Genomic DNA, 24393 nt, shown 5'->3' on the forward strand with positions numbered 1-24393 from the left:
ACGAAAAGCCAAACCCATTGCCCACTCCAACAAATGGTTCTCAGCAGAATTAAAGGCTCTCCGCAATATCAAAAGAACTGCAGAAACTAGCTGGAGAAAAGCCCCTTCTCTTTCCACTAAAGATAAGCTCGCCTCAGCAGCCTCCACCTACAAATCCGCCATCTTAAATGCTAAAAAAGAGATCTATAACATGAGAATACAAAACTCCAAATCTGGCACTAAAGAACTATTCTCTATACTAAGGGAACTCGAATCACCACTGCCTCCTTCAGAGGACTGCATTAAAGACAAGGCCTGGTGCAATAATATCCAACTGGCCCTCGCTAATAAAATTGCCCTCCAACAAACTAAGATAGAAGCAAAAAAAGCCAACCTTGCCTCCAACCAGAATCCCATTAGCATAATAAACCACACCACCCCTAATTGCCCTTCCTTCCACTTCTCACCCGTCACAGAAGAGGAAGTAATCAAGATAATCGCCAGTCTCAAACCATCCAACTGCAAAGGTGACATTTGTCCCGCCTCCGTCATCAAAGACGGGGCTAATGAGTTAGCCCCTCTCATCCCCTCCTTGATCAATGCTTCCTTCAAAAACTCAGTGGTCCCCAATAACCTTAAAGAAGCTTGGGTCCTACCCCTGCTCAAAAAACCCGACCTAGACCCCAACGTCCCCACAAATTACAGGCCCATCACCACAGTCCCATTTCTCCTCAAAATCTTAGACAGGGTTGCCTACCTCCAAATACAACAACATTTGGAAGACAACAACCTCCTAGGCCTGCGACAATCCGGCTTTAGACCAAGGCACGGGACTGAAACTGCCCTCTTGGATCTAAAAATCCAAATGGATGCTGCAAAGATAAGGGCAAACGGGCCATTTTGCTCTTGTTGGATCTATCTGCTGCCTTCGATCTGGTTGACCACCATATCCTCACTCAACACCTCTCCTCGGCTGCTGCATTCTCTCAGAATGCCACTAAGTGGATCCAGTCATTTTTGTCTGACAGGTCGACTAGGGTCTTCGCCCCCCACCGCGGCTGCGGACCCTATCCCAATCACATGTGGAGTGCCCCAGGGCTCCTGCATTTCCCCCACACTTTACAATATCTTCACAAAGCTCCTCTTCGACCGTCTTGACGATCTGGGTGTCAGCTACACTAATTATGCAGACGACACCAAGGTCCTCATCACTCTCACTGGCAGCTATGAAGAGGATGTCGCTAAGCTTAATGAAATCTACTTAGAAATCCAAGCCTGGATGGCCACACACGGTCTTTGCCTCAACGACGATAAGACAGAACTGCTTATCGTAGGCTCCCAGGCTCGCCTCAACAAACTAGACCAAAGTTATCAATCCTTTACCATTGACGGCAACATCATAAAAGTCTCCAAAGAGGTCAAAACACTAGCAGGGTAATTCATAGAATTTCGCAGAAAAGTGTCGCAAGCGGCTGGCGCAGAGTGTCCGCGTGCGATTGTCTGCGCCAGGCGCGTGCGCCAAAACCGATTTCCGCGCACAGCGTATTCATGGATTTTAGGCTCCCAAACCAGCCGTGGTGCAGAGTATCGCAGCGACCCTGCAGCAGCGCCAGTAACGCCCCCAAGAACGCCCTCGCGCATGGAAAAGCCATCAAAATCGCTAAATCATCGCAAAGGACTGCGCTAACCCTGGACCAGTTTACAGGGCTGCCAAACAAGGAACGCAAAGCGGGTAACGTTCATATCAGGGGTACGCGGGAAGTTTTACATGCGATTAGCCCGGGTACGTGTATGACAGGGGTACGCGTGAAGTTAAACACGCGATTAGCCAGGGTACGTGTATTACAGGGATACGCGTGAAGTTTTACACGCGATTAGCCAGGGTACGTGTATTACAGAGGTGCGCGGGAATAATCGCACGCGATTTGGCTGGGTACGTGTATTACAGGGGTGCGCGGGAATTATCACACGCGATTTGGCTGGGTACGTGTATTACAGGGGTGCGCGGGAATAATCACACGCGATTAGGCTGGGTGGGTCCTCACAGGTGTACCCTGTACACCCTCCACGGCCCCTGCAGGCAGCCCACAAAACAGGGGACTACCCTGCACACCTGTTCATGTCTCCCACCCCCCACCCACCCCAGCAGTGTGGGGCACCCTCCACCAGGCCCCCACCCATGTCTCCCACCACCCCCACCCCCCAGCCACCATGGGCAGCTCCCATCAGGCTCCCACCCATGTCTACCACCCCCCAGCCACCATGGGCAGCCCCCACCAGGCCCCACTCATGTCTCCAACCACCCCCACCCCCCCAGCAGTGAGGTGCACCCTCCACCATGCCCCCACCCATGTCTCCCACCACCCCCACCCCCAGCCACCATGGGCAGCCTCCACCAGGCCCCCACCCATGTCTCCCACTACCCCCACCCCCCAAAGCAGTGTGGGGCACCCTCCACCAGGCCCCCACCCATGTCTCCCACCACCCCCAGCCACCATGGGCAGCCCCCACCAGGCCCCCACCCATGTCTACCACCCCCCACCCCCCAGCCACCCTGGGCAGCCTCCACCAGGCCCCCACTCATGGCCCCTATCACCCCCACCCCCCCAGCAGTGTGGGGCACCCTCCACCAGGCCCCCACTCATGTCTCCCACCACCCCCACCCCCCCAGCAGTGTGGGGCACCCTCCACCAGGCCCCCACCCATGTCTCCCACCACCCCCACCCCCCAGCCACCATGGGCATCCCCCACCAGGCCCCCACTCATGTCTCCCACCCACCCCCACCTCCCAGCGACCATGGGCAGCCTCCACCAGGCCCCCACTCATGGCCCCTATCACCCCCACCCCCCCCAGCCACCATGGGCAGCCCCCACCAGGCTCCCACACATGTCTCCCACCCACCCCCACCCCCCAGCCACCATGGGCAGCCTCCACCAGGCCCCCACTCATGTCTCCCACCACCCCCACCCCCCCAGCAGTGTGGGGCACCCTCCACCAGGCCCCCACCCATGTCTCCCACCACCCCCACCCCCCAGCAGTGTGGGGCACCCTCCACCAGGCCCCACTCATGTCTCCCACCACCCCCACCCCCCAGCCACCATGGGCAGCCTCCACCAGGCCCCCACTCATGGCCCCTATCAGCCCCACCCCCCCAGCAGTGTGGGGCACCCTCCATCAGGCCCCCACTCATGTCTCCCACCACCCCCACCCCCCAGCCACCATGGGCAGCCTCCACCAGGCCCCCACTCATGTCTCCCACCACCCCCACCCCCCCAGCAGTGTGGGGCACCCTCCACCAGGCCCCCACCCATGTCTCCCACCATCCCCACCCCCCAGCCACCATGGGCATCCCCCACCAGGCCCCCACTCATGTCTCCCACCCACCCCCACCCCCCAGCCACCATGGGCAGCCTCCACCAGGCCCCCACTCATGGCCCCTATCACCCCCACCCCCCAGCCACCATGGGCAGCCCCCACCAGGCCCCCACCCATGTCTACCACCCCCCCAGCCCCCAGCCACCATGGGCAGCCTCCACCAGGCCCCCACTCATGGCCCCTATCACCCCCAGCCCCCAGCAGTGTGGGGCATCCTCCACCAGGCCCCCACTCATGTCTCCCACCACCCCCACCCCCCCAGCAGTGTGGGGCATCCTCCACCAGGCCCCCACCCATGTCTCCCACCACCCCCACCCCCCGGCCACCATGGGCATCCCCCACCAGGCTCCCACTCATGTCTCCCACCCACCCCCACCCCCAGCCACCATGGGCAGCCTCCACCAGGCCCCCACTCATGGCCCCTATCACCCCCACCCCCCAGCCACCATGGGGAGCCCCCACCAGGCCCCCACACATGTCTCCCACCCCCACCCCCCAGCCACCATGGGCAGCCTCCACCAGGCCCCCACTCATGTCTCCCACCACCCCCACCGCCTCAGCAGTGTGGGGCACCCTCCACCAGGCCCCCAACCATGTCTCCCACCACCCCCACCCCCCAGCCACCATGGGCAGCCTCCACCAGGCCCCCACTCATGTCTCCCACCACCCCCACCCCACCCAGCAGTGTGGGGCACCCTCCACCAGGCCCCCACCCATGTCTCCCACCACCCCCACCCCCCAGCCACCATGGGCTGCCCCCACCAGGCTCCCACCCATGTCTACCACCCCCCAGCCACCATGGGCTGCCCCCACCAGGCCTCCACTCATGTCTCCCACCACCCCACCCCCCCAGCAGTGTGGGGCACCCTCTACCAGGCTCCCACCCATGTCTCCCACCACCCCCACCCCCCAGCCACCATGGGCAGCCTCCACCAGGCCCCCACTCATGTCTCCCACCACCACCACCCCCCAGCAGTGTGGGGCACCCTCCACCAGGCCCCCACCCATGTCTCCCACCACCCCCACCCCAGCCACCATGGGCAGCCCCCACCAGGCCCCCACCCATGTCTACCACCCCCTCCCCACCCCACAGCCACCATGGGCAGCCTCCACCAGGCCCCCACTCATGGCCCCTATCACCCCCACCCCCCAGCCACCATGGGCAGCCCCCACCAGGCCCCCACACATGTCTCCCACCACCCCCACCCCCCAGCAGTGCAGGGGCAGCCTCCACCAGGCCCCCACTCATGTCTCCCACCACCCCCACCCCCCAGCCACCATGGGCAGCCTCCACCAGGCCCCCACTCATGTCCCCTATCACCCCCACCCCCCAGCCACCATGGGCAGCCCCCACCAGGCTCCCACCCATGTCTACCACCCCCCAGACACCATGGGCAGCCTCCACCAGGCCCCCACTCATGTCCCCTATCACCCCCACCCCCCAGCCACCATGGGCAGCCCCCACCAGGCTCCCACCCATGTCTACCACCCCCCAGCCACCATGGGCAGCCCCCACCAGACCCCCACCCATGTCTACCACCCCCCCACCCCCCAGCCACCATGGGCAGCCTCCACCAGACCCCCACTCATGGCCCCTATCACCCCCACCCCCCAGCCACCATGGGCAGCCCCCACCAGGCCCCCACTCATGTCTCCCACCCACCCCCACCCCCCAGCCACCATGGGCAGCCTCCACCAGGCCCCCACTCATGGCCCCTATCACCCTCACCCCCAGCCACCATGGGAAGCCCCCACCAGGCCCCCACTCATGTCTCCCACCCACCCCCAGCCACCATGGGCAGCCTCCACCAGGCCCCCACTCATGTCTCCCACCACCCCCACCCCCCCAGCAGTGTGGGGCAGCCTCCACCAGGCCCCCACCCATGTCTCCCACCACCTCCACCCCCAGCCACCATGGGCAGCCCCCACCAGGCCCCCACTCATGTCTCCCACCCACCTCCACCCCCCAGCCACCATGGGCATCCCCCACCAGGCCCCCACTCATGTCCCCTATCACCCCCACCCCCCAGCAGTGCAGGGGCATCCCCCACCAGGCCCCCACTCATGTCTCCCACCACCCCCACCCCCCCAGCAGTGTGGGGCACCCTCCACCAGGCCCCCACTCATGTCTCCCACCACCCCCACCCCCTAGCAGTGGGGCACCCTCCACCAGGCCCCCACTCATGTCCCCCTGCCCACAGGCCCTGACAATCCTCAAGCATGGGCCTCATGGCCAGCCACCACAGCCCAAAGACACAACCAAGTATTACATGCGCCCATGATACTACTCCAATGGAAACAATGTAAATCAACACATGTGTCTCACACACACACAATGGTTGCAAGTGAACCTGAAAACCCATATCATGACATGCATGAAAACAATGAGACGAAACCACACATTGAAGAATGAAAAAATCCAAATAATGTATTAATAACAACAGTAATGGCAATCAAAATTAAACAAAATACACAAGTAAAAAAAAACAAAAATAAGCTGGCTGTCCCTTTTCAAATTAAAATCAATAAATGATAATCCAAAAAAATTTCTTCCAAAGTTCAACTCCATAAAAAGGATATGAAGGGAAAAAAGAAATAGAAAACCATTGCTCCATGGGAAAAAATATTCATAGTAAAAAAAATGTCCAAATCCAAAGTCCAACTATGTACAAAGTATTCAGGGTCCATCATCCCAACAGAAGAAATAAAACCTACCAAAAAACTAAAATGGAACTATATACAAAAGGTGGAGCAGTGTCCGTCGACTCCAAATAAAAATAAACTATAAAGGAAACCTATCACTAAATAACTATATACAATGGCGGTGGGCCAGTCCAGCGGCTCACTTAGTGGTGTTAAGGGCCAGGGCATCATCGAACTCCTCGTCTATGTCCCGGAGGCGGTCCTGTTCCATGGCCCCGAGGGTCCGCAGACATGTTCACCTCCAACTCCCTGCGGATTGCCTCGAGGCACTCGGCCCGCCTCAGGGCCCTCCGCATGGAGTTCTCCGCCCTGACCATCGTGAGCCGCGCCTCTTGCGCCCGCCGCCGCTCCGCATCTATGGCGTGGCCCAACCGCTGCCACACGGAAGACACTTCCCGTCCAGGGTCCTCCTGCCCTCTGGCCGATGCCTGTCCCTCCCATGTTGAAGGCCCCGAGCTATCGTGGCTCCCAACTACAGCCTCCTGCTGCTGCAGCTGCTGCTGTCCATGTGCCCTGTCCGATGGTGCCTGCACATCCTCCTCCAGCTGGGGTGCAGTCGTTGATGTGGCCACCCCTGCTGGACGTCCGACTCCCGACTGTGGCAGGAATCTGTTGTCCACCAGCCTGGCCGCACGGTCGGAGGCAGCTCCACAGGGCACCGAGGTGACACATGGGTGGGAAGATGGCATGGAGGACGACTGGGGCATAGGGGGTTCCGTGGAGGAGGGGGTCGGAACAAGGTCCAAGAAACGGAGGAATCCAGCCCTGGTGAGCTGTCCCAGTGGGTCAACGCAGTCAACGAGCCATGTGAGAAGACATGCAGACTCATCATGAAAAGACTGCAGGTTAGCTCGCATGGCCCGTTGACGCAACGCCACCCCAACCTGGACAGGCTCAACCTGGTGCAGGATAGCCACATCCGCAGGGAGAGCAAGGCCAGGTGTTGTACGCCAATCCCCTCCCTGAGAACGGGTCTGGAGGTAGGCATCCCCGCTGGTGCAAGATGATGCAGTGACAGGAGCAGGGACAGGATTGCACACTGGCACCTCCGCGGCAGCCTGTGCTGCCTCCTGTCCCAGATCCTGCACTGCACCACTAGCACCAGTGGAATCCCCACCTCCAGACCCCGCCTCTGTCGCTTGCACGGCCTCCTCCTCCTCCAAACCCCCCACCAACCTGGATGACTCCATGCCATCTTCCTCCGTTGGGCCCTGTGGGGTCCCAGCTGCCCCTTCTGCTGCCGAGGAGTCCAACTCCAACCTTCACCTCTTGGACCTCCCCTCGGCAGCTGCGGCCTGGGACACGGCACCGGACTCCTCACTCCCTGACAAGATCAGAACCTGGGAGGGGATCCGGGCCTTGCGTCTCCGGCTGGTGGTGCGACCCCTGCCGCTGTGCTCCACAGCACCTTCTCCGCCCTCTTCATCAGTTGACACTGCAGACAGGGAGAAAGAAAACACAGGCATCAGGGCACTGTCCAATGGACTCATACACACATGACAGTCATACATGAGTGGCATTGGTAAACCTCAGACATGGCATCACAATCCCCAACACACATGTCATTTCAACTTGCACACATGAGCCATACCACAGCCATATTGCAACAGCCAGCACCATCCATTCACATACAACAGCATGAGCAGCCAAAGGTCATCCACACATCACATGCAACATAGGGAGTACACTACACATGCACACACACCACCAAACTTGCATGCATGTGTACACCTCCGCCAACTGTCGTAGTGTACCGATCGACATCCATGTCACACCTGACAATCATTCCTCCACATCCTGTGCCATGCAAGCCCACACACACAAGCACCATCCATGTGTCACACATGAGACCCCTTGCATGTGTCACCCTCACGGCCCTGTACACCCCCCCTACTTGCCCACATAAAAATACATGTTCAACCTGCACACTCCTGGCACACCACACACACAGCTCACAATCAGTATGCATGTACACTTACCGCTCGACTCCAGACGGGTCTGCCTCTCAAGGACCTGGATGTGGAGCGCTGGGGATATGCGTTCCAGGACCCTCATCTTATCTTCCGACAAGTGGCCCCGGCGCCCCTTAGCATCCACTGCCTTCAGGAGGCGCCGGGCCTTGTTGAGGGTCCTGGACCTGAAGTCCTCCCAGCACTTCCTGACACGTTCGTAGTCGCGGACTGCCACCTCCTCCGCGTTGATGGCAGTCACGATGTCCATCCAGATCCGAGTCCGTCCTTCCTTGTCGGCGCGCAACCTTCCGAAGAGGGCATCATACTGCCCCAGGACATGCTCCACCAGGACACCAACTTCGGCGGCAGTGAAGCTGGTGCCCCTCTGCCTCCTTGGCCGGGGGTTGCCACTGGTGCCAGATGTTGCAGTGCCCGACATGGCAACCCCAGATGCAGGAGTGGGTGGGCAACTGGGTCCTGGGGCTGGGTTGTGGGGCGATGGAAAAGCAGTCGGGAGTCTTCGGTTCCAGCAGGGGTGGTCACAGCAACAGCACCCCTGGCTGATGTGCAGGCAGCAAATGGCAGGGCACGTGGGTATCAGGCAGTCAGGCAGCAGCAGATGGCAGGTGGGAGCGTGCTCAGGGCTCTGGGGGGCAGTAATTCGGCCTTCTGGGCAGGAGCATGGTCTTCCGTGTGTGAACGCGTGGCCAGCTTGATACGGAGTGATTTTGCACGTGAAAATCCATCACGTCTGCATGTAATCCGAGGAAAGGCCATTAGCGCGTAAGCGCGTCAGCACACGTCTGTACATTCATTGGCCCAAAGGCCACCAGCGTATGCGCGTCTATGAAGTCACTTGCACGTTGAATATGGCACACATTTGAAATGTTGCGTGTTAAAAAAATGAAAGACACGTCCGAGTGTCAAAGCGTGTAATTGGTGGAAATGGCCTTAGCGCGTACACGTGGAAGTGACAAAGTGTGTAATTGGTGGAAATGGCCCTACATGCGGAAGTGACAAAGCGTGTAATTGGTGGAAATGGCCCTACACGCGGAAGTGACAAAGCGTGTAATTGGTGGAAATGGCCTTAGCGCGTACACGCGGAAGTGACAAAGCGTGTAATTGTGGAAATGACCCTACATGCGGAAGTGACAAAGCGTGTAATTGGTGGAAATGGCCCTAGCACGTACAGGGCCTGCATAAAAGGTACATGTAGAACACCATTTCCTTGTACGTGCTTTTCGTGGAGAGCGAGTGGGTAAAATCTGTACTTCTTGTCGTTTCACACGTGATTTACTTCACGGCTTTTCAAGTTCGTACTCCCTGTTACCTCTGACAGTTTTTCTCTTTTTTCTCTTTTTCTGGTTTTCTTGGGCCTGTTCCCTCAAACAGCGTTCCCTTCTACTGTTGTCCTGTCTCCTCAGACAGCGTACAATTCTTCTTTTGGCGGGGGTGTTGCCAACGCGCAAACGCGCTTCTTTTTCACGCTCTTTTTCCTGGCAGACGGTGAGTCACGCACGCATCTAACATCTGTGCTTGCCCCGTGTGTAGCCTACCCCTTCAGAGGTCATTCTAGGCTGCGTGTGACACGCATACGTTCATTCTTGTGTTACTGGGTGCCACAGCGTAGTGCAGGGGTTTTTTTCCGCACACGTGGTCTAGGAGGGGTTGCGTGTACGTCATCTCCCTTTTTTGGGCTTCCTGTGCGTTGCGTGACCCGTCATCTTTCCCCAGGGGTCACATTCAGCCTTGCTAGAGCACTAGGGTACAATTACCATCTGGTACCCAACCCCTTTGATGCCCAATTGCCCAGGACAAAAGTTTACAGCCACTCCCATACGCACATTAACATCAGTGCCATGGTTGGGAGGCGTGGAATCCGTAAGGGTGGCAAAGGTGGACGAGCCACAAGTGGTGGCCGTGGTGGATCCGGTAGGGGACGTGGTCGTTATTTGCAGGGTGACCCTGTCCCCCCATGTGTGGAGGACCAGTCAAGGGCACCCATAATCCCCCCCCGCCCCCCCTGGTTGAGGCTGATGTGGCTGACACCATCCATGCTCAGCCCTTGTTGGACCAGCCCATTGTGGCACCAGACCTGGCTGACTCCATGGCTGATTTCCAGATCAGCAGGCCTATGACAGGTGCGCTGGTGCACGTTGATGTCATCAGGCTACGTGGATCAGGGGCAGCAAGGTCATCTGCTGCCCCAAGTAGGCAGGGTGGAGAGGCTGCAGGGGCAGCTGCGGCTCCATCCACCCCAGCTCTCACACACCCAGCCAGGACACTGTCAGTCCTAGTCCATCCTGCTGACATTCCCCCTGACACCATTACACTTGAGCCAATGCCTGCACCAACTCCCATGCTGAGTGTGCAATCCCACACTGCTGATACAGAGTCCACCAGGGCTCCTGCCCCTAGTGTCCAGAGCGGCGTAGGACACTCAGGATCACCACCACCTTCCAAGCGGAAGTGGAAGAGTGCACGTCCGGCACAGGCTGATGCCCCAGACACGGCTACACAGTCCGGCCCGTCGAGGAAGCCCAGCTTCACGGATGCCGAAGTGAATGCACTTGTCGAGTATGTGTCCGCACATGATAACGAAATGGTCATTGTTGCAGGATCCAAGACCACACCTGCACAACGCCAGGTACACTGGCAGACCGTTGCGGACATCGTAAGTGCCCTTGGAATCGTGAGGCGCACAGCCAATGATTGCTATAAGCGCTGGAATGACCTAAAGCGCAGGGCAAAGAATAAGCTGGCCTCAAGTCATGCCGCAACTCTAGTGACTGGAGGTGGGTCTCCAGTAGAAGACATGGAACTCACTCCACATGAGTCAGTCGCTGGGACCTACGTCACGGAGGAACAGATCCAAGGCGTGGTAGATCTGCCTGATTATGAGGCATTGTCCGGTGAGTGCACATCCATGTGTGTGTCATCCATGTGCATGGTGTGTGTGTGAGGGCTTCTGTTTGTGTGCCAGGTGAGGGTGTGTGCGCCTGAGTCGTTTGGGTCACCCATGTGCTTCATGCAATACATTCTGCGCAGCAGCATTTGGCCATAGCAGTATCCCTTCTGCCAACAGTAGACATCTAGCCCAAGAGCACGCCAGTTGCCCTTGAAGTGTCACCTTGCCACAACATTGTTGCTTATTTTTCTCTGTTCATTCAGGCAGATTGTTTGCATTTCACCACTTTTACTAGGCATTTCTCAGTCCTCTAGTCACATGTCTGACATGGCTATGGTAAAGTGGAGTGACTTTGTTACCTGGATATCATTTGTTTAGACATGTCCCAGTGCAATCGGACCATTTTGGACTGGCAGCTCCAGGTGAAAAATCAGACCTGTTTGAATTAGAAAAGCTATTACATGAGGGAACTGGACTGAATGAATAAGTGCTGCCCTCTGTGTGATGGCATGTGTATTTCACCTGGCAATCACTGGCCAATGTGTGATGCCACTGCCAGGCAGCATGCAGAAAATGTGTTCATCTTCCATCTTGGTGTCATCAGTGTGTGCCATTTGCCTACCCTTCATACGCAGTGAGGGTGCATGCATGGGAGGGTTTTAATCTTGTGGGACATGTGTCAATCAAGTACTGGTTCTGTTGCTTCTCAGCCCTCATTGTGTGCCATGGTGCCAATGCCTGTTTCCATTTGTTTGCTTTCATGTCTTTGCAGGGGAAGACGCACCTGATACTGCTGGGGTTGTGGAGATGGTGCAGACCCAGGAGGGGTCTGAGGGCCGACCGACCACCAGTGAGGGACGTGGTGTGGTGGTGGGGGAGAACCCACAACTGCTGCAGGTCGTGCTCTCAAGGGGTGTCTCTGGCTGCACCTCCCCTGAGCTGTACTCAGGTGTTGATTCGGATGATGAGACCTACGTGCCGTCGCAGGTGAGTGTTCCTGGGAGGGATTCTGTTCTGTCCCACCCACCTGCACCAGGGTCAGAACCCTCAATGGGGATGTCAGTGTTGGCAGCTACGCCTTTGGTGGTTACGGATGCAGGGTCACACTCCGTGACATCTGATCCTGTTCCTGGGCCAGCAGATCAGAGGGGGAATACAGTCCTGCAGCCTCAGGCAGTGCCAGCACAGCAAGGCACAGTTCGCCTTGCCCCAGACAGGTGTGGTGCCCGCCGACGTGGTGGCCGTACGCCACCTGGCAATACTGCATGGGAGCAATCCATTTACGGTATGGCAACCCAACAGGCAGCATCATCAGAGATGATGGCTCAGGCCATGGATAGGGTGGCCACTTCCATTGTCCCCCCCGAAAGGCTGATGGAGCGACTACAGCAGGCAACCGACTCCATCTGCCAGTCACACAGGGAGGACATGTTGGCGTCCAACAGGGACAGGCGGGCGGCACTGGCGACTCTGCAGGAAGCCATCTCCATAGAGTCCCAGGGCCACAAGGAAGCCCTGAGGCTGGAACTCCTTCACCTCAGGACGACTCTTGTTGAGCTTGAGGCTTCAACAAACCGAAGGACAAAACAGCAGCTGGAGCGTCTCACCCGTACGCTCTCAGCTGAGATGCAGGCAACTAGGGCGGAGGTCCGGGCATCCCGTTAGTTGTTGCATGGGGACCTCCGCACACTCATCCTCCAGAACGAGACCTACCACACCCGCATGCTTGCAGCCATGGAGGAACAGACTAGGGCCTTGCGTGGGCTGCCTCCCATAGTGCCACCACCTCTGGATGCAGCTGCACAGGGTGATAATAGCGACAGCAGTGATACTCCCACAATAGGGTAGCCGTGTGGGCCATGAGCCCATGGAGGTGTTTTTTTTTCGCAAGATCCACACAGGTGGGTTTTGGTGTGCACCCTGTCCTCGAACCTCCTGGGTGGCCTCCCCAACCCCCCGGGCCCATTAATGGCCATTTTTGATTTTTATTTTTATTTTTTTATTTTTTTTTATTTTTTATTTGGGACAGTGTGTTGCCTTGTGTGGCTCCCATGGGCATACGCTGCATTGTGGCTGGGCACATGCAGGCTTGTCATGTATTTGGTTCAGATGCTTGGGTTTTTGTCACACACACCCCTCCTGCTTCCCGTTTCCATGGGCTTGCAAAGGGTGTGCCCAAGTGACATTGACGCACATGGTGACATTGGACTCCCACTACATGTGTGGGTAGTCTAGTCAATACTGTGTATACATTCCTAGTGCATATTGCTGTTGTGTTGTACACTGCATGTTGCATTGATGTGTAACTCATCATCCATGTCTACCTCCTAATTTGCAGGTCCTTTCCTCATGTCTACACAAAGCCCTCTACTTTGGAGATGGGGTCCATGTTGGCAGCAGTGCACCTACAACTCTACATGGCGGCAACACTGTACAGTTGGAAGTGGTGGGAGTGCAGGCATTTCCAGGTGGTGAGACTACTGATTCCTTACATTCGTAATGTCATGTTAATGGTAGTTTTGCGGGTCAGTAGCTGATAAGTGTTATTGCTAAATACCTGCTCAAGTGTGTTGTTGGTCCTGCATTACTGTGAGCATTTCAGGATTCGCGAGTTTCAATTAGGGGCACTGTACTTTGTGACACTTGTGTCATGTTGTGGGGATTACTTCGTTTACCTGCACATAGCATGACATGGCACGGTGTGTCGTGTGGCGGTGCTGGGGATGGGTTGGGTGACATGGCACTGTCCTCATGTTGCATTTTGCAAGTGGGTATTCATTTTAGCTGCATGAATGTGTTTTTTCACAAAACTGCATTGGTGGTGTCTGTGTAGGTAGGGATGCACACATTGTAACACTTCCAGGTGAACAATCTCAGGCTGATATGGTTTTGACGGTTGATTCTCCAGACATTCAGGATCAGTGTCAGGTTGAGTCATCATTGATTGTCAGATGGTATGTGCCAGGGCAGTGTGCACTCCACAGGGGTGTGATTTCTATGTGAAGTAATTAGCCACTAGCTGTGTACGGGCTGCCTCCCCCGTGCCCTTTCCCCTCCCATGCGCAGCGGGCGTGCATGTGGTTGGGGATGTGGGGGCACCACCATGTCCACGGCCAGGCCCCGGCGTGTTGCAACGTTGTGCAGGACACATGCTGCCACTATGATCCTGCACACTACTGGGGGAGCGTATAACAGCTGCCCGCCAGAACGGTCAAGGGAGCGAAAGCGTGACTTAAGCACTCCGAATGTGCGCTCCACTATGCCCCGGGTTGCAATGTGGGCTGTGTTATATCTTACCTCGGGTGGCGTGGTGGGGTTCCGAATTGGCGTCATCATGTGGGGGCTGAGAGGGTAGGCACTGTCCCCTGTGGAGGTGGTGATGGGTATCATTGGTGGGGTTGTGACCTGGCTCAGTATCTGACATGCATGCATGTGCAGTGGCATTCATACTCGCCAAGCAGCCATGTATCGCCATGCCGCCCAGCTTCTAGGTCCCGGCTTAGGGTGGACATTCGGTAAATGAAGCTGTCGTGGGTGGACCCAGGATAGTTGGCATATACTGAGGTGATGATTCCCTTGGCATTACATACTACCTGCACGTTGATGGAATGCCAGTGCTTGCGGTTCCTATAGATGTGCTCAGATGCCCTGGGGGGACGTAGAGCCACATGGGTGCAGTCGATGGCACCTAGCACTTTGGGGAATCGTGCCACACCGTAAAAATCCAGGGCGGCAGCATGCCTTTCTGCAGGTGTTCTGGGCAGGTATATGTGCCTGCGGACTGATGGGCGTGCAGTGATGATGTTCAAGACCTGGTGTAGGCAGCGTGACTGCGTGGCCTGTGACACCCCACCCACTATGGCACTTGTCCGCTGAAATGATCCAGTGGCTAAGAAGTGCAGTAAATTGAGGACCTTCTCCAGGGGGCTGAGTGCTTGGGAGCACAGGGTGGGTGATGTGAGGTCATCCTCCCACTCACTCACCAGGTCCAGTATTATGTGTGGTGGAAACCTGTACCTCCCATACACCTGGTCATCAGGCATCCCGAAAAGCCTGGTTCTGGGTGTGAAAATTCTGGCCCTGACTATCCTCCTCCTCCTCCTTTGGTAGCCCATGGCCACTGCTGCTAGGAATGGTATATTCATCCTGGCGTCTGAGCTTGTTAGTTTTTTGCGTGCAAATTTATGCGTCGCGGGTCGACGTATGCCTGCTTCCTACTGGCGTAGGTGTTTCTTTGCACGTGTTGTAGGCGAGCGTGTGAAACTTCCCGCGCACCCCTGAAATCCAGTACCCAGGCCAATAGCGTGTGGAAATTTCCGCGCACCACGGAATACACGTGCGCTGATGTACTCGCGTGCGTAAGTGCCCGCGCACACCTGAAATACACGTACATAGGCCAATCGCGTGTACGCGCACTTTTGTCCAATTACACGCAATGACACTCTGACGTGCAGTCTTTCCACGTGTGCTCCGTCATCACGTGCTATGAGGGAAACACCCGTGCGGGTCACGTCACAGACGCGCTTACGCGCTGAGGGCCTTTGGTCCAATAGAATCGCGTATGCGTGCTGATGCGCTTACGCGCTAAGGGCCTTTCCTCGAATTTCACGCTGACGTGCAGGATTTTCACGTGCCAAATCACTCCGTATCAAGCTGGCCACGCGAAAACACACGGAAGACCACGCTCCTGCCCAGAAGGCCAAATTACTGCCCCCCAGTGCCCCGAGCAGCCTCCCACGTGCCATCTGCTGCTGCCTGCCTGCCTGCCTGCTGCCACTGTGCCCTGCCATTTGGTGCCTGCACATCAGCCATCTGCAGGGGTCCAGTTGCTGTGTCCACCCCTGCTGGAACAGAAGACTCCCGACTGGGATAACATCGCTCCACAGCCCAGCCCCAGGACCCAGTTGCCCACCCACTCCTGCCTCTGGGGTTGCCATGTCGGGCACTTTGACATCTGGCGCTAGTGGCGACCCCAGGCCAGAGGGGCAGAGGGGCACCAGCTTCACTGCCACCGAAGTTGGTGTCCTGGTGGAGCATGTCCTGGGGCAGTATGATGCCCTCTTTGGATCGTCCAGCAAGGAAGGATGGGAGAGGATCTGGGCCGACTGTGTGGTTGCCATCAACGCGGAGGGGGTGGCAGCCCACGACGTCCAGAAGATCAAGAAGCGCTGGGAGGACTTGAGGTCCACGACCCTCGTGAAGGCCCGGCGCCTCGTGGAGGGGGGCCAGGGCCGCATGAGTTCCATCCAGATGAGGGTCCTAGAACGCGTACGCCCAGCGCTCCACGCACAGATCCTTGAGAGGGAGACCCGTCTAGAGTTGAGCGGTAAGTGGCCAAGCATTGCTGTGTGAGACAGGGCATGTTGCGGTGTGCTGGTTGTCTGATACTTGCCTGTATGTGTGACATAGGCCATGTATGCATGTATGTGTGCAGGGACATCATGGTAATGCATGTGCGACCAGTGATGTGTGAACCACATGGTTGTTGCATGTGTTTAAATGCGACATGGGGAGCCCTATGCAGATTTTACACATGAGAGCATGCCAGTCTCTGTTCCTGAACATGGGTGGGGGTGAGGGATGGGTGCTGATGCCAGGTACATATATGGTAGCCATGTCTGTGTGCCTGACCTGCGTGTCTGTGACTTGTGAATGCCATGGATGCATGACACATGTGTGTGACAATGCACAGATTCACTGATGCAGCCTAGTTATCCTTGTATCCGCTGTGTTTGGGGTGTATGAGGCCAGATGGATGTGACTGAGGTGAAGTGTGTGCATGTGATAGGCATGACCCATGATGCATGTGAGTTCCATATCATTGTATGTTTCAAGAGTCCATTGGACATGTATGGACATGTCCATGGCATGCACCATGCCTGTTACTGTGTGTGTTTTGCCTGGACTGACCCATGTGTTGTGGAGGGACATGATGGAAGTGTACTTTGACAGTGGTACTCATCTGGCCCAATTGGGATCTTCCATGTTCGGGGGTTTCCTGCATGTGTCAGCCAATCTGGCGGCCCTCTCCTCCGCTGTGGAGGCTATACGCCGGTCGTTCTCCTTGCCGTCTTCCGGCCCAGATGCCACCAGGCCCCCCTGTGGACCTGCCCTGACCAATGCAGCCAGCTCGGTGGGGATCCCATCCCTGCCACAGTCGGGAGTCGGAGGTCCAGCAGGGGTGGACACCACAGCAACTGTACCCCAGCAGATGGAGGATGTGCCGGCATCATCAGGCAGGGCACGTGCACGACGGCGTCGGTGGATTCCATCAGCCTGGATGCCGTTGTGCTGGCAGAGGCAGTTGCGTCGGAGGCAGCAGCAGAGTCAACGTGGGAGGCATCATGGCTCGGGGCCATCAACATCGGAGGGGCAGGCATCGGCCGGAGGGCAGGAGGACCCAGGACAGGAAGTGTCTTCCGTGTGGCTGCGGTTGGACCAGCAGATAGGTGCGGAGCGGCGGCGGGCGGAAGAGGCACGGCTCACGATGGTCAGGGCATAGAACTCCATGCGGAGGGCCCTGAGGCGGGCCGAGTGCCTCGAGGCAATCCGCAGGGGATTGGAGGAGCAGATGGTGTCGTCCCTGCGGACCCTCGGGGCCATGGAAAAGGACCGCCTCCGGGACATAGACGAGGAGTTTGATGATGCCCTGGCCCGGAACACCACGGAGTGAGCCGCTGGACTTGCCCGCCGCCTTTGTATATAGTTCTTTAGTTTTAGGTTTCCTTTGTTTCTTCTTATGATTTGGAGTCGACGGACACTGCTCCACTTTTTGTATATAGTTGCATTTTAGTTAGGGTTTTTTGTAGGTTTCCTTTGTTCAGTTGGGCTCATGGATCCTTGGATGTTTTGTACATAGTTCTTCATTGGATTGTTTTATTTTATTTTTTTTATTTATTCACCATGGAGCAATGGTCTTTGCATTTATTTTTCTCTCTCGGATTGATTTTATTTTTAATGTGACTTTGGACAACATTTTTTGGGATTTGGATTTGTAGTTTTGATTTTTTTGGACGGACATGCAGCTTATCTTTTTTTCATTGTCATTGTAGTTTGTTTCATTTCATTTGCATTCAATTTTCTTTAATACAATTTTGTTTTCATACTTCACTGTGTGGTATCATCTCATTAGTTTCATGCATGTCATGTTGGGTGTTTTCCCATTCAATTGCAACCATTGTGTGTGACGGACATGGGTTCATTTGCTTTATGAACATTGGGGGTGTAACATGTAATTTCCATTTCCATGTGGGTGAATGGGTTACTTGGTAGGGCCTTTTGGCTGTGGAGGCTGACCATAACGCACAGGATTGGGGATTGTGAGGACCTGGGTGCAGGGGGACATGAGTGGGGGCCTGGTGGAGGGTGCCCCTGCACTGCTGGGGGGTGGGGGTGCAGGGGGACATGAGTGGGGGCCTGGTGGAGGGTGCCCCTGGATGCTGGGGGGTGGGGGTGATAGGGGCCATGAGTGGGGGCCTGGTGGAGGGCGCCCCTGGATGCTGGGGGGTGTGGGTGCAGGGGGACATGAGTTGGACATGAGTGGGGGCCTGGTGGAGGGTGCCCCTGGATGCTGGGGGGTGGGGGTGCAGGGGGCCATAAGTGGGGGCCTGGTGGAGGGTGCCCCTGGATGCTGGGGGGTGGGGGTGCAGGGGGACATGAGTTGGGGCCTGGTGGAGGGTGCCCTGCACTGCTGGGGGGTGGGGTGATGGGAGACATGAGTGGGGGCCTGGTGGTGCTGCCCCTGCACTGCTGGGGGGTGGGGGTGATAGGGGCCATGAGTGGGGGCCTGGTGGAGGGTGCCCCTGGATGCTGGGGGGTGGGGGTGGGGGTGGTGGGAGACATGAGTTGGACATGAGTGGGGGCCTGATGGTGCTGCCCCTGCACTGCTGGGGTGTGGGGGTGATAGGGGCCATGAGTGGGGGCCTGGTGGAGGGTGCCTCTGGATGCTGGGGGGTGGGGGTGGTGGGAGACATGAGTTGGACATATAGGTACTGGATGGCGGTGGAAGCTCCGGATGGACGTTGCAGGACTCGAAAACGCCACGTGCAGGTGAGTGAAATGCAGCGTGCTGCGTGCAACGCGATGCGCGTTTAAAATGTTTGCCTTCTTTGCAGGATTGTCGGCGTGCAGAATCCGGAGTGCAGATGTATCAGGTAAGGTTCTTGTTTTCACCTGTTCTCTTCCCTTTTCTTCTTTAGGTGTTTCCAGGATGCTGGCAGGCGTGATGGAGGACCAAGGCAGGAGCAGGCACGGTGAGCGTCCAGCTGCTAAGTGTTCGCGTTGTTCTGCACTTAGCACCTGGACGCTCACCGTGCCTGCTGCTTGGGTGTGGCTTAAATAGCCTTTCAAGTAGTTCCAGGTATGTATTCTTCCCCCAGAAATATGTATTCCTCCACTGGTCACACCCTAGAGATTAAGTAGTCCCTAGAAAAATAGTTCCTTCCAGTCTTGGAAGTTGCAGCATGGTCTGCACAGGTAAGTTTACACCAAGCACTACTCCCAACCTACTTCTGTATGAGCCTGGCGCAGATGGCGCCAGGACTGATGTCCCCTATGAGCCTGATGCCAACGGCGCCAGGACTGAGTCCAAAGGGCCCCCATCTGGGGCTGCTGGGACTTCCCTTGAATGCATGGTGTCTGTCTCTGAGGGTGCCGGGCCTGGTTTGGCTCCTTGGAGGCAGGCATCATAACAGTGACTTCCATTCTCTGGTCGCACTCTCGTCTTCTGGTCTCTAGAAACGTTCTCCACCAACACCTGTCCTCACCCAACTAACCCACACTCCCTCCCAGGATTGGTTACTTACTCTGTCCAATTCACTTACCTGACTTCCAGGGACGTGATAGAGGAAGGCTTTGGGGAGGCTCGCAGACTTCATAAGGGCGTGTAAGCCCTGCCCCTCACTCCTACAGCATTTCTGACATGGAACCTGTACTGACTCCCATAGACCCATTGTCCTTCCAGGTCTCTAAAACATCCCTGGTGGTTTAGTGGACCCCTGTTCAAATGGGATTCACCAGTGGGCTAGTGGAGTTTCGTTGTGCGGTCTCCACGCTGTCATGTGGAGCAACGTTTTCCTCCACTCGCGTCGACCAGTGTTGTCCCGGTCACTGCACCCACTGCTATGGGGTTGCCGGGTCGAGTCCTCTGGTGGCCAGTGTTGCTACGTTCCGTATTTTACATAGACCGCTGCTGCGCGGTCTCTGTTTCCAGCGTCTCTGTTGCCTGTGGCTTCGGTGTCTCCCAAAGCCTTCCCCTCCTGGTTTCTCTGCGGCATGCCCACTGCCACCAGAAAAGGTAAGGAGGCGATGGGTGGGGGCATGTCCGCACCCAGGCACCATGGGCGTAATTATAGGGGGGACAAGTCCTCGCACACTTTTGTGGCATGCCTTTTTGGCTCCCCCATCTTTTGGCGGGATGCAGAGGGGGCCCCATTGTGGCTGCTGCATTCTTTGATCATGTAATAGGACAGCGCGAGCCTGGCTGATGAGCCCAGCCAGGCTTGCGCTGTCTCATTACATAATGCTGAGCTGAGCTCAGCTGTGTGTATGTTGGAAGGCTGGGCTGCAGGCTGACCTTAGTGAGGGGGCACATTTGGACAATCACATTTGGGGTCATGGGAGAATCCAGCATTGCAAGAGTGACGGGTGAGTTGAGCCACAAAATACAGTGTGTGTAAACATTTTAATTCACACCCCCAAACCACCCACCCCTGCCCCAATCTATTTTTTTGGTTACATTAGTGGCATATGGCATTTTTACAGATAAAAAAATAAAACTGCAGGATCATTGCAGATGCAGGAAACTCATCTATTAGAGCTCTGTCCAGGCCCGCTGGGGCAGAATACACAGAAACCTCCTAATTTGCACATGGATTGCACCAACAGAAGTGACTTCACAGAAATGGACATTGCAAGGAGCCTCATTAGTCTTTGATACATAGAGGCACCATGGAAGGGACTTTAGGATAAGTTGCCATAAGTAAACCAAGTGGCAAATAACTTTGTGATGCACAATACCTATATTGCACTATTGTTATAAATGGAGCAACTCTATAGTCATTAGGCTTTTTTATTATAACAGCATGATATATTAACATAAGCTTTGAAGTGAATCAGAATCGCGTACAGAGCTTCAGATAAGACACAACGTGATTTAATAAATTGCCCAGGATCACACACTTTGGTTAAATGGTGAAACTGGGATGTGAACAATTTAAGCAACTGTGCACTTCTTCCCAGGTTTAGTTGATACAGATATTTAGTAAGGTTTTGCTTTACATTTCATGTGCTTAAATAATGATTTATGGCAATGACTTGGAAGCAAACCACATTACATAATAAGCTAGCCTTTCATAGGCCCTCATTACGACCCTGGCGGAAAGCGACTGACCGGAGCGCCACAGCGTAAATAGCGTTTCCGCCATTGTACGAAGGAGCAAAGTGCGGCCCATTCCGACCCATCGGGCACGAGCACCACGCCACGGCGGAAGTGCAAAGTCCGCGATGGCGGAAATGACCCCAAAACGGCCCACACCGCCGCCGTACGGCGCCCTAGGTGCAATACCGCCACCCCACTTAGCGGTCACCGCAGTGTGCGCCTACCGGAAAGTACGGTGCCCGGAAATATACGGAAACGGAAGTTAAAACATGGGCCCGGAACGGGAAACATCCCGGCGTACACCTATAAAAACACCAAAACCACACAACCACTAAAATCACTACCCTGAAACACACCCCAACCCGTCAACCACCCTAGCGAAACCACGAAAAATGGGAAAAGTAGCGAAGAAAGCGTGCGACCGCAAGCGGCAGGTCCACTTCTCCCGTGAGGAACTCACCGTGCTAACAGAGACCCTCCAGGAGAATGCAGCCGTCGTCTTCTCCACGCAAATGACCAGGACGGCACTTGCAAACAAGAAGGCCATATGGGCTCTGGTGGCACAGCGGGTAAGTGCGGTGGGGACCGCACCCCGCACCCCACAGCAATGCCGCAAGCGATGGGACGACCTGCGGATACGCGTCCGCAGCATACTCTCTGCCAACCGCAACATTGCCACAGCCACCGGGGGAGGTCCTGAATCACCCATCAAGTTGACCCCCTGGGAAGAAATCTGTGCCTCCACCATCGGAATGGAGAGCATAGAGGGAGTCGGAGGGATGGAGAAAGGAGTGCAGACATCCGAAGATTCAGGTAGGTGGGCCAGATAAAACAATGCCAAATCCACAAAGTCCAACCATGTGAAGTACCATGCGTCCACATAGTGCAACAGAAACACATGTCCAGGAGAACGTCCACACACATCGGCCTGAAAGCGCACGTCAAAACCCACAATAAATACATAAATAATTAAAAACCCCTAATACACGCACTACACGTGCAGCAGGCACACCCTAACTGCAGGCTGCCAAACAACTGCACCCTCACTCCACACACAAATCAAAGCACCTCCAAGACCCCGACCCAAATCACCCTCAGGTACCACCCCAATGCATGTGACACAATGCCATTCCAATTCCCACTGACCCATCAATAACCCTCGCCCTCCTTTACTCCACCACAGGGTCCGATCCAAACGACGAGCTACAGGACACCCCTACCAGCACACCTGCAAAGAGGGCCAAGACCAACGGCCAGAGACCCTCCACCTCAGCTGCACGCATCAAGACACGGCAGCAGCACAAATCAGGTGGCAGCACAGAGGAGGGAACATCAACAGGCACCCCAGCAGCCAGCATGGCCACAACACCACCACCACAGGTCCCCCCAATGGATGCCACAGAAGGCACTGCCTCTGGTGGCAGCAGCACCATAGGTGACACCCCATTGATGGCAGCATGCTCGGACACAGAAGACGGGGATGTCGAGGTCAGATCCATCCATGACCTGTCCCAATCCCCCTGTCTGTCCCCTCCCGTACAACATGAGGATACCACGCAGGTGCAGCCACAAGACGACGACTGGCCATCCCCCACAAGCCCTGTGGCAAGGCAACATGAGGACAACAGCCCCTCTGTGACACCACCGCAAATGGCCATGGCCCAGCAGAGGCAACAGTCCCTCGACAAGTTAATCGTCCAACAGCAGCAAATGGCCACACTCCTCAAGGGCCATGCCGATGAATGTGGGGGCACCAAGGCAGACATAGAAACATCAACAGAGACACTTAGGGCAGAAATGGAGAGAGGTACAGAGACGCTAAGGGCACAAATTGAGAGTAGCACCGAGAGCCTGAGAGTCCAAATGGAGAGTAGCACCGATAGCCTGAGGGGGGAACTGCATGCGACGTCCAAAGACGTATGTGCCGAACTTGCCGCAGTGCGCCGTGTGCTCACTGAGCTCTCGCAAACCCTTAGGGACATGCATGGACGTGAGCAGGCAGACACATCATCCGTTGCAAGTTCCGTCCAGGGCAGCCCCCAACGTAGATCTGGAAGGAACCTGCGCTCCACAGGCAGGGGTGCCCCTGATACCCGCAGAGGGGGCATGCAATAGCGACAGCCCACTGACAATGAGCATCTTTGGACACTGGTGTTCGGGGGGGAGGTAGGAGGGTGGAGGGGGTGTGTTGGGCTCACTTGGGTGGCGGGTCGATAGGGTGTTCAACATGATATCACATATGCCATAAAAAGTGCACGATCAACCAATGAGAAGTGTGGACATTGATCTTTGTGTACTAGGCCATCACAGGCGTACAGTCCATATTGTGCATGTCCCAGACACACGCAGTGCCACGAGTCCCGTGTCCATGCATCAGCCACCAGGCGTGAGTGCTAGAAGCATACATCAATGAGATGCTGACGAATGTCACGGCCCTCCGGTGCCTCGCAGACTCCATGAGGTGCTGCCACATCCCCACCCTCATCATGACCATCATCAGGTGCTTGCAGTTCTGCGTCAGGGGGCATGGGCACATTTCTACGTACGCACATGTTGTGGAGCATGACACATGCCATGACCATCTTTGCAACCTTCTCATGGCGGTACAGGAGTGCCCCGCCAGACCTGCTGAGGCAGCGGAAACGGGTCTTCAGTAGGCCGAATGCCTGTTCAATGACTACACGGGTACGTGAGTGGGCATGGTTGTAGTCCTCCTCATGCTGGTCCCGTGGGTTCCGGACTGGTGTGAGGAGCCATCTCTTCAGTGGATATCCAGCATCACCTGTATGTGGACGAGAAACGTATGATGTGGAATGCCATTGATACGTACGCACACCCCCCCCCCCCCCCTTCCTGGCAGGTCATTGACAATTCACATACCCCACACCATCATGCATGTAATGAGACTCACCGAGTAGCCAGGATCTGTTCCCTGCGTGTCGTTCCATGTAGCGTGGTATTGTAGAGTTCCTCAAGACCATAGAATCATGGGTTGATCCAGGGAATCGGGCACAACAATGTGTAATGATCCTGTTGGAGTCACACACCATCTGTACATTCAGGGAATGAAATTGTTTTCGGTTGCGGTACTGGGCCT

Source organism: Ambystoma mexicanum, chromosome 11 (genome assembly GCF_040938575.1).
Source record: "Ambystoma mexicanum isolate Mex_15411 chromosome 11, UKY_AmexF1_1, whole genome shotgun sequence".
Classification (NCBI taxonomy): Eukaryota; Metazoa; Chordata; class Amphibia; order Caudata; family Ambystomatidae; genus Ambystoma; species Ambystoma mexicanum.